The 17827-nt window shown below is 36.8% G+C and overlaps 1 protein-coding gene and 1 pseudogene across 1 annotated transcript in view; both read right to left on the bottom strand.

Annotated features, from left to right (window-relative positions):
- Positions 1 to 17827, bottom strand: part of FOXP2 (forkhead box P2) — a 497120-nt gene that overhangs the window by 473369 nt on the left and 5924 nt on the right. The gene's annotated exons all lie outside the window — the stretch shown is intronic.
- Positions 1304 to 4605, bottom strand: LOC129063184 (cytosolic acyl coenzyme A thioester hydrolase-like; annotated as a pseudogene).

Genomic DNA, 17827 nt, shown 5'->3' with positions numbered 1-17827 from the left:
TTCTATTCTTTTAATAACCTTTCTAAACTTTTGGATGATAAACTCCCATTCCTGACTTCCCCCTCAAGCTCCTCAGTCTTCTTCCCTAAGTGGATCCTGCATTATGCTAATAGAGATCATTGTAAAGTGAAAGTCTGGTTGGGGTCCAAATATTCAAATAATGAATAAAATGAGTATATTAGCATATTTATAGCTCCAAGTAACAACAATTTAAATAAAAAAGGATTAAGTAGAAAAGAAAGTTACTATCTCGCTTACTCAAGTGATAGGAAGGGCTCCAGGTATTATAAATAATTAATCAAATACCTAATTTATTTATTTATATGTTTAATGAATTTATTTAACATTATTTAATATTTATTAATTAAATAGAACATAAATAAACAATTTCTGGCAAGGGAATGGAATTATCATAATTGGTCTAAACTAGTCAGTATCCACCAGTGGGAGCTATAGGGTCAATTTCCAATGATGTATGTTATATGAAGTAATAAAAGTTATCTCTCAACAACATCAGTGTTCTATTAGTGGAGAAGTGTTTTGGGAGCAACAGCTAGTAGTGTCTGCTTTGAATATAGTGACTTTACACCCTTACCCAAGACAGGCTCAGCGTACATCTGCTTTCTATGGTAAATAATAATGTAATCCTTTTTTACTGTGCAGTGTCCTGGGTGATGTATGTAATATGGTGGTCTAGCTATACGGTACATATTTTTAAGATTTCATAATTAAGTTTTAATGTATCTTTGTTATAATTACTACATAAGAAAATTGCTAAACTTGCAGTGAAAATAAAAATTAGGTTTTGGAATGCATGGTTAATAAAATTTTAAAGTAATTATGAAGTAATCCCTTTCAATTGACTGAAACACTAATTACAAATTATTCTTATCAATTTATTTCCCCACCACCCCCCAGCCAAAAAGCAGCTTTATTAGTGATGCTGGAGTATTTACATACCTTGCTGTGTATGAGTAATATTCCTCAGCGCTCCACAGAATGCCTACAGGGACTGGGGACAATATTGTGTAGCACTTACACTGGACTGATATAAATAAAGCTTTGGTGTACAGGTTTTGAGGAGAATACAGGTTAACACTGAGAGACAATTAATGCACACACCACCAGCTGTCACCGTGAATTGGGTTTTTGGCCAAGAGTGTAACTTCTAAGTGATTAGATGTTGGGGGTGCTTCAGGTGAAGGAGCAGGAGGAAGGCACCTATAAGGCTCAGCTTGGCACTGTAAGTTCAGTTCATATTCATCTGCAGGCTCCATCCTTTGTCATCCCCAAAGGGCTTTTTCTAGTCCACGATCGCAGGCACAAGCTGGGGCAGAAGCAGCAACTTGCCGTCCTAGCTCAGGAACATATAGGTGAAGAAGGCACTCGCCAGACTGTAGCGCTCCTGCAAGTTGTCCGCCAGGACATCTATTTCCTCGGATTTACTGCTTTTGAAAGTCATGTGCCCAAAAATGATGATGACATACTTTTTGTGATCTCATGAAAGTTAACAGCATTCACAGAAGCTGTGACTATGTTGGCTTTATATTGATGCACAGCCACGATTCCGGCTGCCTTCTCCATGAGCTCCACAGTGACACCTCCATGCTCAAAGCTGCGTAGCATACAATCTGACAGCCCAAAGTGGATCAAGCTGGACTGGCTATAGGGGATCATATTCGGATCTGTGTTCAGGACTAGCTGGACAATGTCCCCATTGTTCCACTTAGTCCCCCTGTGCTCCAGTTTCTTGGCTTCCTACAGCTTGCAGATTTTCTCCTGTTCCTGTTGGGAGTACACAATTGGATGCACATCCAGGACCTTGTCCATGCTCCTCAGTGACAGAGACACGTGCCACAGGGTAATCTTATTGGTCAGCTTTTGAATACCTGTGAGGATGTTTTCAGATATCACATTGCTCTTTACTTATAAGGCATGCTTGGAGATGTAGGTGATTTCCGAGGTGACATGCGCCGCTTCACCAATGCAAAGGAGCTACAGAAAGTCGGTGGACAGGACTGGGGTCAGGGCCGCTGTGCAACGCTCCAGGTTCTGGCTGTTATGGTGCCAGATGCTCTGGATGGCCACTGCTTACTTGATCATCTTTGGGACAGTTCTTCTGTGGACATTGCCAGCCATGTTGGTGTTGTTGGACACATGGTTCAGCAGGTTTGGGTGGTGGGGGTGTCTCTGTTGCCATGTCAAACATGGGTGGAGCGGATGGGCAGCTGATGGAGAGCACTGGTGTCTGGCAGGACAGGTACCACTTACCAATTTCTTAAACAGATTTAATGTATTCTTACTTAACTAACATTTTTATACCTTGTTCCATGTTTTTCCATTTGAAAAAAAAGAATGACTTATTTTTAAATATATCCTGTAATTTAGAACTTAACTCATTTAGACTATCTTCTAAACATTTAATGTACACAGTGATAAACTGCACAGTAAAACTCTTTATGGTTAAACACATAATGTGGTTTGGGTCACAAAGAGAACCACGTGAGAAAGAGTGGCTATTAAAAGTCCTGAGCAATCCAGCAGTGGAAGGCTTTGGACCTAGACTGCCTTGGTTCAAATCTGTGCTTTGCCAAACATGAGCAATAGAGCAAACATTGGGCAAATTATTGAACCATTCTGGGCTCCACTCAATCTGAAAAATGAGGACAATAATGATCTGTACATCACAAGTATTAAACTAATAGACTGTGAGTATTAAATTAGTTAATGCTGGTGAATCACATAGAAGAGTACCTGGTATTAAATAACTGTCAGATATTGTCATCATCATGATCACTACCACCACCAGCATGTAAAATCCAGGGTATGGTATTGTCTGGGAGACCAGACACTAAAGCCAAAAGAACACACACTATTCCCAAATTAGTAATATAAATAGGCAATAGGATATTTTTTAAAGTAAAATTAAATTAAAAGTCAAAGCAGGAACAAGGGATGGTCAGAGAAAAGGTGGAGTATAAAGAAATCATGGGTGAATTCAGAAACTGACTCACTCCTTCTACTACAAGTTCCCCTTATTTGTGGTTTCATATGGCCAAATAGCTGGACTATACTGTTATGAAGGAACTCAGGATTCTCAGAACCTCAGTGTAATGCTCTCCTCATTTCAAGAAAGCTTTTCTTAACACAATTTTCTGAAGGTAAATTCACATTGCAAACCAAAATCTCAAAGGCGATAAATGGCTGGTGTCCAGAGTAGTTCTGGATAGAGGAATGGATGTATGTATACTTTAACATATTTAAGAGGAATGCATAGACTATAACAATGAAGAAAAACAAGTATAAAATATTAGCACTAGAATATTAAGAATAGAAAATTAGAGTTGTGTGTCACTTAATGACATGGGGATGTTATGAGAAATACATCATTAAGTGATTTTGTCATTGTGCAAACATCATAGATTGCGCTTACACAAACCCAGATATGTTACACACCTGGGCTATATTGTGCAGGTTATTGCTTGGAGGTTACATTCCAGTACAGAGGGTTACTATACTGAATACTGTAAGCAATTATAACACAGTGGCAAGTGCCCATGTGTCTAAACATATTTAAACATAAAAAATGGCACACCTATATTAGGCACTTCCAATGAAGGGAGACTGCAAGACTGGAAGTTGCTCTAGGTGAGTAAGCTGAGTGAGTGGTGAGTGGATGTGAAGACCTATGATATTAATGTACACTACCATAGATTTTGTAAACACTGTACACTTAGGCTACAGGAAATTTATAAAAATATTTCTTTCTTCAATAATAAATTAACTTGAGCTTAATTTTTTATTTATAAACTTTGTATTTTTAACTGAGATACTTTTTAATAATACTTAGCTTAAAACAAAACAGAACTGTACAAAACTATTTTCTTTTTATATCTTTATTTTATAAGCTTTTGAATTTTTACTTATTTATTAAACTTTTTGTTAAAAACTAAGACACAAACCCACACATTATCATAGGCCTACACAAAGTCATGATCATGAATATCATTGTCCTCTACATACACATTTTGTCCCACTGGAAAGTCTTCAGAGGCAATGCCACACATAGAGCCATCTCCTATAATAACAATGCCTTCTCTTGGCAAGCCTCCTGAAGGACTTGATTGAGGGCATGTCACTCTTTTCAGAAATATGCCCATGGTGGTTTGCTTGGTTTGTTTCTATTTTTCATCATATAGTTGCTTGTAAGTAGAAAATGTACCAAGAACATTCTTCTCTATTAATGAAACACTTTTAGTATTGGAGTCCATTTTTTCAAACTTTTAAGGAGCTTGCTGAGGTCTGCAAAAGCATCTGCCAAAACCCTCACTGTGAAATTTCTTGGAGATTCTTCATTTTATTCTCATGGAATTTGCCTTCTCTCTTCTCTTCTCCAGCTATGCTTTCATGTTCCAGTTTCAACAACTCCTCATTAGTCAATTCCTCAGGAACCAGCTCCAGTTCTTCAATGCCATCCTCATCAACACCCAGATTAAAGTTGTTTGTCATCTTAACCATAGCCTTGTTCATTCTTTCAACCTCCTCATCCTTGGCAAATCTTTTGAAGTCATAACGGAACTTACTGATGTCTTCTTCAGGTGCCATTCATGCACTCCTTGCTGACATCCCAAGCTCAAGCAATGTTCTTGACTCAATCACTTATGTAATCATCAATTCAGAATTATATTAGCATCATCCTCAGTTGAAACAACAGCCTAGGAAAAAAGTTTCCCTTAGACAGTAAATATTAAAACCTGCTATAAATCTTGATCCATTGGTTTGATCAAAGAAGTGGTATTTGAAGGGAGAAATACCACTTTGATATTGGTATAAAGATCACTAAACAAAGGAGATATCCAGGAGCATTATAAACAATAAGCAAAACCTTGAAAGGTGTGTTATTTTCTAAACAGTACTAGTCCATTTCACTGGAATAGCAGTTCAGAAGGGTATCTAAGAAGAAGAGCTCAGTCACTTGTGACTTCTTATTGTTTCACTAGTACTTTGGCAGTGTGTGAATTTTGATACATTTGGAGGCCCTGGGGTTCTCACTGTGTCATACCACAAAGGGTTTCAACTATAACCTGTAACATTGCTCCCAAGCAAAACTGTTATCTTTAAAAGTTTTTAAAAGCCTTGAAACTTGGCATTAACTTGGCCTCCTTATGTATGAAAGTCCTTTTAAGCATCCATTTCCAGAACAGGGAGTTTTCATCCATATTGAATATTTGCTCTGCCAAGTAATTTTCCTCTATAATCAGCTTATCTATAGTTTCCAAACAAATTATTCAGCTGCCTTTACATCAGCACTCACAGTCACCACTCGTTTTCATATTATGTAATGAATAATGATTATTGAATTGCTCAAACCCCCCAGAGCTAGCAGTGAATTCAGCATTGCAGTTGGAAGGAGTCTTTTCTTTCAACATTGCAAACAAACTCTTTGCTTTGTCTGTGATCATTATGGTGCTAACAGGGATACACTTCTGTGTCTTGACTTCAGTCCAGGTCACCTAAATTTCTCTATGTCTGATATGGCCCTTCTCTAATTTTTGTTAGTCTCATTGCCTTCAATTATGCAGATACTTTAACAGTTTCTGTCACTTTGTTCTTGTTCTTCAAGATCTTAGCTATAATGGAGTTCAGCAATAACCATCAGTGATTTTTCCATCTTTATAGTCCTCAATAACTGAAATTTATTTCCAGATCACTCAGTGCAGTCTCTTACTGGCAACGTTAGCAGTGGCTATTGCATATTTAGGGGCAACGATGAAAAAACAACATGAGATTAAATCAAGCACAAGAGAAGATGCAAAATCAAAAGACATTGTAAAGAGGAGTTCTATGAGGCTGCTGCTAGCATAAAACAACATACTATTTTACAGAAAACTTTTTTGGTAAGTAGAAAGAGTACACTCTAAAACAATGATAGAACTATAATATAGTAAATACATAAGCCAGTAACATAGTCACTTATTATCAATATCAATTATTATGTAGTGTACATAATTATATGTGCTATGCTTTTATATGACTAGTAGTGCAGTAGGGTTTTTTTTTTGTACCAACATCACCAGAAACATGTGAGTAATATGTTATGTTATGACATAATTGTGGCTGTGACTTTATTAAGAAATAAGAATTTTTCAGTTCCATGAAATGTTATGGGCCCACCATCGCATATGAGGTCCATCATTGACCCAAACATCATTATGTAGTGCATATTTATTATTTAATAAATATTGTGTATAGATAGTTACACTTTTAGCTTTGCTATATGAGAAAAACTGAAATGCAATCATTTCTCTTTCAGTTCACTCATAAGGGAACACAAAGCATGTTTATTCTTTTTCAGCCTTGCATGGTATCAGAGACACCCTGAATGCGGAGACTGACTGAACCCTAAGGAAGAAAAATGGTCAAATTTATGCTTAATAACCTCAGCAGTTCCTTGCTGATAACATTATTTAAAAGAGCCCAAAAGTGTGTCAAAGTTTGTTCTTTTTTTTAAGGTGGTACATTGCTCATATAAGAATGTAATGTGTGTTTTGCATCTAACTGATGACAAAGTTAGTTGAAATCATGACCTAAATAATTCATAGTCGTGAGAAATGATGAATTATTCAGTACCTAGAGATGAAAATAAACTTAATGGATTTAAATTAAAGTATTTAAATAACTAAAAAGTGAGCATTAATCATTTGCTGAAAAATAAATGAATGAAACATAATAGCAAATGTGTAGAAACAAACTAAACATTTTAAGAGGGGTATAAATGAAAATTATCTTGAATTTTGAGAAAATATAAGATAAATTACAGAAGAAAATATTAACATGGCAGATCCTTTATAAAGTTGAAAAATATAAGGTATTTAATGTTCAGAAATTTTTCTACCAAAACCCTTTAATTGACTTTCCTTATATAATATTTACCTTTAACCTGATTTAATCTGACATATCTGGGCAATCAAATAAAAGATCTTCATTTCTCTCCATCAGAATTTCCACACATCTTCATGCAAGTGTTAAGATCCCTGTATTTTACAAATTAAATGTCAATATTTTATCATGTGTTATTATCATAATTTCATAGGTTTCAATATGATAAGGTCACTCTAACTTATATTTACCTCCTGCAAAGTATTTCAGATGACAATACATATAAAGTACATATTTTATAATTCTTTGTATAAACTTAACAGTACTGTATTCAAAAAGAAAAAAAAGTCACAGGAAAGTTTCTAAAAATAGCTTGTTTTCATGTGAACACATACTCTTAATTAAAGAATAAAACATTCAAAGTTACTAGCATCTTTTAGTAGGCTCAGGATTACTGTTATTTTCCCAACTTTACAATTCTAGAATGCACTTTGGAAAATTCACTTATTTGTGTTGTTTGTTAAGTCCTCTGAGGCTATTGATCTATGCACTTAAGTGTCAGAAAAAGACAGGGAAAAATCAGCACAATATTGTAGTCTCAAAAGTTTTTATTCATATTACTTTCTTACAGAGAACCCATTGTTTAAGACCAATTATATGGCAATTGAGAATTACATTAAATATTTAATTATGTGGGCAAACACAAGAATATTTGTACCTTAATATGCATATACTGAACATAAAAACATTTCACATCTGTTTCTCTGCTTTGCCTTTTTCATAGGCTTAAACCTGCCAAATTAATCCATTTGATTTCAGAGAATTCTCATATGGAAATCTATTTTATTTACTTTATCTTCAATAAAATGGTTCAGTAAGCATTAACAACTGTGAGACACAAGTTTCAATCAGTCTTCAGGCAAAAGCGTCAATCTATATTAGACCTACTGTGACTGTGAGTTGTAGTTAGAAAGTTGAATAAGGCAGAGTGACAGCAAGAATGTGAGCAAAGCCTAATAAACCACAGTAAAGAGAAAGAAAGCTCTCTCCAGGTTCTCAAATGCATTGCTTGTACAATACTAGGTGATGAGTTCAACACATAAAGAGGTCCTTAATAAGGCTGAGAGCTAAAAGGAAGCTTCAGACCCTAACTTTATGACACTTACAGTAATAGTTCTCTGTTCTTCAACAGACAATAGTATAAACTTGAATTACCAACATTTAAAAATGAAGTTTCATATTCACCCCTCAGATATGATACAGAAGGAAAAAATAGTAAAAACACTGAAGCTGCATAGCCTTCCTTCTATAACATTTTCATACAACTACTAATATAACAATAGTTTCAGTGAACCTTTCCTTAAAATTTTGTATAATATTTTAAGTATAGCTGCTGGATGAGATTCTAGCCTCAACGCAAACAGTAAATTTGAGTAACAACCATTTTGGAAAATGTAATCATTAAAAACTAATTCCAAGTAATGTAGGGCAATACTGTTAGATGCTGTGAAATGTTTCTCAAAGCATAAACTTTGTAATGAGTGATATTGGTTCAGATCTGATAAGGACTGTAAAAATCAGATTATTGTAATTGTGCTCTTCCCAGCAAATAAAACTATTAAAAATGTACTTATGTTATATTGTTAGACAGATATATACATTTGTATCTAGAATGCTCATTATATTTCATTGATCTACTTGATTATTTCTATGCTGATGCCATGTTGGTTTAATTGCTGAGAGTTTATAATGGTTTTAAATTTTTTTAATATTTAACAATTAACTTTGACATCCAAAAAATAAATAAAATCAATCTGCATTTAAGAGAGAAAGAGAGAGAGAGAGAGATGGAACGCCTACCTTTGCGACAACATGGATGGAACTAGAGAATATTAAGCTCAGTGAAATAAGCCAGTTGATAAAAGACAAATACCATATGATCTCACCTACAAATGGACTCTATTCAACAAAATAAACTAACAAACAAAATAAACCACAGGCACGGAAACATGGAGCAGACTGTAAGTGATCAGAGCAGATGGGGAAAGAGGACAATGGTGGAAAGAGGGGGAAGGGACTAGACAAAGATCATGTGCAAATGACCCATGGACATGGACAACAGAGTGGGAACTGACTGTGGGAGTGGGGGGTGGGTGTGGGATGGGTGGAGAGGAGTAAAAGGGTAAAAATTGAGACATCTGTAATAGAATAAACATTTATAAATTTAAACAAATTAAATTAAATTTAAAAATGTACTTAATGCTCAGTTTAACTGAAAAGAAGCGAGTAAAAATCCATATTTTGCTATTTTATATAATGGTGTCAAATATTTTACTAGTGGATTATTCCAAGCCAAGACAATTTAAATTATAAATGTAAACTGTCATTTTTTTATAGGAACAAGTTTTCACTTTTTAATGTAATATAAAAGCACTTTTGCCCAGGTTCTATCATCACAGTAAATAAATAAGAGTGAAATATGGAATGATGGCTTAATGTGAATTTATAATAAAAATGTTTCTTTGCTGATACATTCTTCCCAACTTCCTTTTTTGGAGCTCGCATGTATTACTTTTGTAGTGAACTAAACATTTCAAAACAGCACCTCAAATATGTGTACATATATCTAGATGTGTTCATGTAACTATTTTATACAACTCTGTAAAGACATTAAAACAGAAAAACAGGAAGTTATCATGCTAGATTAGTAGAATAGATTCCACAAGCTGAGATTCTTGTGAAGATAAGAGTGTTTTTAACTATTTCAAACAGCTGTCCTATAAAAGAATCAGTAGCTGACCAGCATCCAGGCCTATTCACTCCCAAGTAAGCTTGACTCTCCAATATTGATGTGATCAATGGATAAAAGATTGAAAGTGGCCTCTATATATTATAAAATTAGTATTCCAGGTGAAATCTAAGCATTTCAAATTTTCTTCTCACTTGGATTGCTATCTTACAAATATACATGCCTATCTCGTTACATTTATTTACAGACAATATATTCAGTATATTATTGATCTCTGTGTTCCTTGCAAAATCCAAGGACAGTGATAGAATTTGTGGAAACAATTTTATTGCTAAGATATTACATAATGTATTATTTTTCTATTGCTATATAACAAATTACATATAAATTTAGTAGCTTAGAGCAAAAATATTTATCTTACACAGTCACAGAAGTGGTTCAACTGGGTAGGGCAAGCATAGGGTTTTTGGGGAAGATGCAGTTCTGGCCCTGTAGGTCTGAGAGCTTAGTTCCTAATGACATTGACCTCTCCATGGCAGCTAACCTCTCCTGGAGCAAATCAAAAGACAACAAGGGTAGGAGAGAGGATGAGAGAGAAGGGGGAGGGAGAAAAATGAAAGAGAAAGAATACCCAAGAAGGACGTCTTAGTTTTCTATAAGCTAATCTGAAGCAACATACGATCAGTTTTCCCATATTCTATAAGCCACATATACCAACTCTGATAAATATGGGAGGGGAAATAACAATGGTATAAAAACCAGAAGTCAGGGATCATTAAGGATCCTTCAAAGCTGCCTACCACAACGCACCCTCTAGCCTAATTAGTCATGTTTTTCCCATGTGCAATCAGTTTCAAATCTATAAGTGGTAATGAATTATTAAAGGTAACTTACAGGTTATTTTAGATGTACTTCAGATTAATGAATAAATACAAGGGTGGATAATCTATGAAAAACATTCCTTGGAAGTACAATTCTCAAACTGAAGGTAACTCTCAAACTGACCACCGTTCTAAATCAACAAGTATTTTTATCATTACTAAGAATTTCTTAAGATACTCTTATACGAAAGTATATATATGCAGATATGACACTCTGCATTAAAAGTCTTGTGTTTTCCTCTGTGCTACAGAGGGAAGAGACAGGGAAAATGTAATGAAAGTGGTAAAGATGTAAACGAGCTTCAAAGAGATGGAAAAGGCAATAGGACGTGCATTCACAAAGATGTAAGCAAGTGTGAGGCATGTAGTTAAAGGTATACATATCAGAATAATGGGAAGAAAGTGTTGGACACTTAGGTTATATTTACATTATAGTGTACATATACATATTTTTGATAGATACACATACATATGTACAAGGCCTGTCCAGAAAGTATCCAGCCATGTGCTATGAAAAATAGAGGCATTTATCAAAGAAGACCAAGATACAAGAAACATGGTACATAGGACAATGACACCTTGGTCCCCTTCAAAGTAGGCACCTTAGGACTTCACACAGTTCTCCAAGTGGCCATCAACTGCCCCATCGTGTTTACCTTAATCCCATCAGTGGTCTGAAGCATCTTCCCTTTCAAAGGTCCTTTTAGTTTTGGGGAAAGCCAGAAATCGCAGGACAACAAATCTGAGCTGTAGGGGGGCTGAGTCACCTGGGTGATCCAATGCGTCATTAAAAAACTCTGCACCAGTCGTGATGCATGAGCTGGTGAGTTGTCTTGATGAAGCTGCCAATCACCAGCTGTGCAAAGCTGTGGCATCCGAATCATCCAAATAGGTCTATGGAGGGATGTTCAAGCTTAATGGAAAATTTGATGCCAATCCATGCCTCTACTCACTGTTGTTTCTTTTGTTTTTAAATTTAACAGGTTTATTAACATTGTTATAAAGCTGAACTGCTGACACATTTTTTTTTATTGTTGTTCAGCTACAGTTGTCCCTATTTGCTCCCTCCATTACCCACCTTCTGCCCTATCCAACCCCAACTCCCATTTTCAATCCTCCCTCGCCATTGTCTTTGTCCATGGGTCCTTTACACACGTTCCTTGATGACTCGTCCACTTCCTTTCCCTCTTATCCCCCTCTCCCTTCTTCTCGAGTTACTGTCAGTTTGTTCTATATTTCAATGCCTCTGATTATACTTTGCTTGCTTGTTTGTTTTGTTGATTATGTTCCACTGATAGGTGAGATTGTATGGCATTTGTCTTCACCACCTGGCTTACCTCACTTAGATAATGCTCTCCAGCTTCACCCATGCTCTCTCAAAGGGTAGGAGCTCCTTCTTTCTTTCTGCTGCGTAGTATTCTACTGTGTAAATGTGCCACAGGTCTGGTTCCCCCCGTCCCCACTCATTTACTGACTGGCACTTAGGCTGTTTCTAGCACTTGGCGCTTGTAAAGAGAGCTGCTATGAATATTGGGGTGCATAGGTTCTTTTGAACTGGTGTTTCAGAATTGTAAGGGTATAGCACCAGCAGTGGAATTGCCAGGTAAAAAGGTAGTTTCGGTCCTAGTCTTTTGAAACTTTATACTGTTCCCACAGTGGATACACCAGTCTGCCTTCCCACCAAGGGTGTACTAGGGTGCCCTTTTCACCACAACCTCACCGGCGCTTGTTGTTTGTTGATTTGTTTATGATGGCCATTCTGACCAGTGTGAAGTGGTATCTCATTGTGGTTTTAATTTGCATCTCTCTGATGGCTAGTGATGTTGAGCATCCTTTCACATGCCTCTGGGCCCTCTGTATGTCCTCCTTGGAGAAATGTCTGTTCAAGTCCTTTGCCCATTTTTTTTGATTGGATTATTTATCTTCCTGGAGTGGAGTCGTGTGAGTTCTTTGTGTATTTTTGGAGATCAAACCCTTGTCCGAGGTATCATTGGCAAATATATTTTCCCATATGGTGGGTTCCCTTTTCATTTTGCTGATGGTTTCTTTAGCTGTGCAGAAGCTTTTTATTTTGATGATGTACCATTTGTTTATTCTTTCCTTTATATCCCTTGCCCTAGGGGATTTTCAGTGAAAATATTGCTGTGTGGAATATCTGAGAGTTTCCTGCCTATGTTCGCCTCCAGGACTTTTATGGTGTTGCAACTTATATTTAAGTCTTTTATCCATCTTGAGTTTATTTTTGTGTATGGTGTAAGCTGGTGGTCGAGTTTCATTTTTTTTGCATGTAGCTGCCCAGGTCTCCCAACACCATTTGTTGAAGAGGCCATTTTTACTCCATTTTTTGCTCCTGCCCCCTTTGTCAAATATTAAATGACCATAGAGACATGGGTTTATTTCTGGGGTCTCTATTGTGTTCCATTGATCTATGTGTCCGTTCTTATGCCAGTACCAGATTGTTCTTGTATGTGGCCTTGTAATATAGTTTGATATCAGGCATTGGGATCCCTCCTACTTTGTTCTTCTTACTCAAAATTGCTGCGGCTATTTGGAGTCGTTTATGGTCTCATATAAATTTTTGAAATGTTTGTTCTATATCAGTGAAATATGTCATTGGTATTTTAATAGGGATTGATTGCATTGAAACTATAAGTTGCTTTGGGTAGTATGGGCATTTTGATGATGTTTATTCTTCCAAGCCATGAACATGGTATATGCTTCCATTCCTTTGAATCTTCCTTAATTTCTTTCTTCAGGGTTGTGTAGTTTTCTGAGTACAGGCCTTTTACCTCCTTGGTTAGGCTTACTCCTAGGTACTTTTTTGTTCCTTGTTGCTATAGCAAATGAGATTTCTTTCCTGATTTCTGTTTCTGATGTTTTGTTGTTGGTGTACAAAAATTCCTTTGATTTCTGAATATGGACTTTGTATCCCGCTGTTTTTCCAAATTCACTTATTAGGTCAAGTAATTTTTAGACGGGATCTACAGGGTTTTCTATGAGCACTATCATGTCCTTTGAAGATAATGGCAGTTTCACTTCCTCCTTTCCCATTTGGATGCCTTTTATTTATTTTCCTTGTGTGATCACAGTGGTTAGGACTTCCAAAACTATGTTGAATAGAAGTGGTGAAAGCGGACACCCTTGTCCTGTTCCTGATCTTAGTGGGAAAGCTTTTAGTTTTTGCCCGTTGAGTATGATGTTGGCTATAGGTTTCTCATATATGGCCTTCATTATGCTGAGGTAGGCTCCCTCTATTCCCACTTTGCCGAGTGTTTTAATTATAAACGGGTCCTGCACCTTACCAAATGCTTTTTCCGCATCTTTTGAAATGAGCGTGTGATTTTTGTCTTTCCTTTTGTTGATGCGATGTGTTGTGTTTAATGATTCGAGAATCTTATCAAAAGGTAAGAGTGTACTATCCTTGCATCCCTGGGATGAATCCTGCTCGATCATGGTGTATGATCTTTTTCATATTTTGCTGGCCAATATTTTGTTGAGGATTTTAGCATCTACATTCATCAGCGATATTGGCTTATAGTTTTCTTTCTTGGTTGCGTCTTCATCTGGTTTTGGGCTTAGGATGATACTGGCCTCATAAAAAGAGTTTGGGAGTCTTCCTTCTTCTTGGATTTTTTTGGAATAGTCTGAGAAGGACAGGCGTTAGCTCTTCCTTAAATGGTTTATAAAATTCTCCTATGAAACTGTCCAGCCCAGGGCTTTTGTGTGCTGGCAGTTTTTTGATTACTGCTTCAATTTCACTAGCTGTTATGTGTCTGTTCAGGCTTTCTGCTTCTTCTTCATTCAGTGTTGGAAGATAATATTTTTCTAGGAATTTGTCTGTTACACCTAGGTTTTCAAATTTCTTGGCATATAGTGGTTCATAGTAATTTCTTACAATCCTTTGTATTTCAGTGCTATCAGTTGTAGCTTTTCCTCTTTCATTTCTGATTTTATTTATTTGGGTCATATCTCTTTTTTTCTTGATGAGTCTGGTTAAAGCCTTGTCAATTATGTTTATCTTTTCAAAGAACCAGCCCCCCAGATTAATTGATCTTTTGAATTGGTCTTTTAGTCTCTATATCATTTCATGCTGCTCTGATCTTGGTTATTTCCTTCCTTCTACTTGCTCTGGGCCTTGTTTATTGTTGTTCCTCCAGTTCTTGTAGATGTAGGGTTAGGTTGTTTATTTGAAATCTTTCTACCTTTTTTTTAGGTAGGCCTGTATTGCTAGGAACTTACCTCTAAGGACTGCCTTTGTGTGTCCCATACATTTTGGACTCTTGTTTGTTCGTTTTCATGTGTTTCAAGGAACTTTTTGATTTCTTCCCTGATCACATTGTTAACCCATGCTTCGTTTAATAGCATGCTATTCAATCTCTGTGAATTTGAATGATTTTGAGTTTTTTCCTTGAGGTTGGTTTCTAGTTTCAGGCACTTGTGGTCTGAGAAAATGCTTGTTTGATTTCAATTTTTTTAACTTTGTTGAGGCTTGTTTTGTGTCCTATCATGTGCTCTATCTTTGAAAATGCTCCATGTGCATTTGAAAAGAATGTGTATTTTGCTTCTTAGGGATGAAGGGTTCTATATGCATCGGTTAAGTCCACTTGATCTAGGGCATTGTGCAATGCCACAATATCCTTGTTGATATTTTGTTTGGAAGATCTATCCATTGTTGACAGTGGGGTGTTAAAAATCCCCTACTGTCAGTGTGCTGCTGTCTATATCTTTCTTGACATCCTCCAAGATTTTCCTAATATATATCTTGATGCTACTATGTAGGCTGCGTATATGTTTATAATGATATGTCTTCTTGATGGGTTCTTCCCTTGAGTATTATGAAGCGTCCTTCTGTGTCCCTTTCATGGCCTTTATTTTGAAGTCTATTTTGTCTAATATAAGTATTGCTATCCCAGCCTTTTTTCCCCTGTCCATTTGCTTGGAATATATATATTTTTTAACCCTTCACTTTTAGTCTGCGTAGGTCTTCTGTTCTGAGATGGGTCTCTTGCAGGCAACATGTATGTGGGTCACATTTTCTTATCTATTCAGCTGCCCTATGTCTTTTGACTGGAACACTTAATCCATTTACATTTAAGGTTATTATTGCTATGTACATATTCATTTTCCCCTTTGTACCTGCGTTCTTCTCTCTCTCACTCTTTTTCTTCCTCGTCTTAAAGCAGTCCCTCCAGCATATCTTGCAGGGCTGGTTTTGGTGGAGGTGTATTCTTTCAGCTTTCTTTTGTCTGGGAAACTCCTCATTTTACCTTCCATTTCAACAGAGAGCCTTGCTGGGTAGAGTAGTTTTGGTTGCAGACCTCTGCTTTTCATGACTTAGAACATTTCTTGGCATTCCCTTCTGGCTTGTAGTGCTTCTCTTAAGAAATCAGCTGCTAGCCTTATCTGAGCTCCTTTGTGGTTACTTCCCTTTTCCCTGTACTGCCTTTAAGATTCTCTGTTTGTCTTTGAGTTTTGCCATTTTAATTATGATGTGTCTTGGAGTGGACCTCATTGGGTTCATCTTGATTGGGACCCTGTACCTTCCTGTGCTTCCTGCTCTTGCATGGCCTTTCCTCTCTCCAGGTTAGGGAAGTTTTCTGTCATTATTTTTTCAAACAGGTTTTCTGTCCCTTGCTCCTTTTCTTCTCTTCTGGTATTCCTATGATTTTAATGTTGTTGTGTTTTATGTTGTCCTGCAGTTCCCTTAAGCGATCTTCATATTATCTGAGTCTTTCTTTGTGCAGCTGCTCTATCCGGTATTTCTTTCTACCTTGTCCTCCAGCTCACTAATTCTGTCCTGTGCTTCATCCAGCCTGCTTGTAATTCCTTCTAGTATATTTTTTTTTTAATTTCAGGTATTGTATTCTTCATCTCTTCCCGGTTCCTGTTTATAGTTTCTATTTCCTTTTTCATATCATGGCACTTTGAAGTCAGTTCTTTGTAGTTGTCAGTGAGTTCCTTGAGCACCCTTATAACCGTTCTTTTGAATTGTATATCTGACAGTTTGCTTGCCTCTATTTCATTTAGCCCTTTCTCTGGGGATTCTTCCATGCCCTTTGATTGCGGGTTCTTTCTTTGTCTCCTCATTTTAGGTAATTCCTTTTGTTTGTTTTTGCATTTCTGGATGCTCTGCTTTGCCAGCTGTCTTCGTGGGCTGAACTTCTCTGATAGGATTTCTTTGGGACTCAGTGGTGCAGTCTCTTCGATCTCCTCATCTGGATGGTTTAGGGTTTCCCTTTCTTTTGTTTGTGTGGGCTCTCTTGTTATACTTGGGCTTTACCTGTCGGTGGCATCCTTTTTGGTGGACTCCGCTCCAGCAGGCTTACTGGTAGTCACAACTCCCACTTTGTCATGCATGTTGTTACACAGGTGTTGGTTAACAAGGCAGTATTACCAAACAACCAAAACTACACCAGGAAAAAGAAACCTCCTACCGTATCAGCAAACTTTACCGCATATGAACTAAGGTTAATAAAGGCGATGAGAGATTGTGGATATTATAAAATATGACAAAGGGAATATGAGATGGTTAAAAGATGGGAAAATGTTTTTGATTGAGAAGAGGGAAGAGAATTGATAAGAGTTGGGATAGAACTGAGGCCAAAATAAGGGAGAGAACAAAATTTAAAATGTAAGTAAAACATGAAAGGGTGATGAGAACAATGGAGTAAGAAAAGGGAAGAGTATACCATGAGGCTTGAAGTAAAATTGAAAAGGTAATGGACCAACGGGAGTAAAATTGCAGAAAATTCATGGCAGGGTCGATAGCAATGACAGCTGAATGAGGTTTAATAAAGATGGAATAGGAATAAGAATATTGTAGAAAAGGAAAAAGTGAGCATGAGATGTCTACACTAAACAAAAGTGATTTTGAGATGATTTTGGGAAGCAAACTTATAAGAGCAAGGAGTAAAGCCCAAGTTGGAGGGGGGGATGAGAGAGAGAGAAAGCAATGAAAAAAGATTCCTCACTCAACTGATCAGGGGACGGGGGAAGGCGAAATGGAGTAAGACAATGGGAGAGTATCTGTGGGATTTAAAGCACAAACAAAGGGTGAACAAATAGGAGTTCTGTTGGAGAAGTATGGCAATAACTGCAGTGTTCTGCCAACTCTTTATAAAAGGTGGAAAAGAAATCAGACTCTTTAAGAGGGGAAAAAGAATGTGAGCTGACTTAAGAAAGCACAGCACTTGTACAAGGTTACATGGAGGAGAAATAGTGAGAGTAAGGGATAGGAACTTTGCGTAGTGTGAGTGAAAATAAAGCTCAGGAAGATGGTGAAATGGATTAAGTCCAGGGGAAGGTGCTGTGTGGGATC

The sequence above is a fragment of the Pteronotus mesoamericanus genome, unplaced genomic scaffold (assembly GCF_021234165.1).
Source record: "Pteronotus mesoamericanus isolate MK-2021 breed Mesoamerican mustached bat unplaced genomic scaffold, CSHL_Meso_final scaffold_85, whole genome shotgun sequence".
In the NCBI taxonomy this organism is placed as follows: domain Eukaryota; kingdom Metazoa; phylum Chordata; class Mammalia; order Chiroptera; family Mormoopidae; genus Pteronotus; species Pteronotus mesoamericanus.
Note: the sequence above shows the minus strand (reverse complement) of the source record. Positions and strands in the feature narration are given on the sequence as shown.